This window comes from Sceloporus undulatus, chromosome 3 (genome assembly GCF_019175285.1).
Source record: "Sceloporus undulatus isolate JIND9_A2432 ecotype Alabama chromosome 3, SceUnd_v1.1, whole genome shotgun sequence".
Taxonomy (NCBI): Eukaryota; Metazoa; Chordata; class Lepidosauria; order Squamata; family Phrynosomatidae; genus Sceloporus; species Sceloporus undulatus.
In genome coordinates, this window is record NC_056524.1 from 18,092,043 (window position 1) to 18,092,323 (window position 281).

Sequence of the window (281 nt, forward strand, 5' to 3'; positions counted from 1 at the left end):
GAGAATAGACTGGTCCAGCTCCACCAGGGCTAGCCTGAAGATAGAGGTTCCTCCCTCCATAACTCATTTTTCGGCCTGCGAGGGAGAGAATAGACTGGTCCAGCTCCACCAGGGCTAGCCTGAAGATAGAGGCTCCTCCCTCCATAACTCTCATCTTTTGGCCTGCGAGGGAGAGACTAGGCTGGCCCAGCTGCACCAGGGCTAGCCTGAAGATGGAGGCTCCTCCCTCCATAACTGTCATCCATTGGCCTGCAAGGGAGAGAATAGACTGGTCCAGCTCC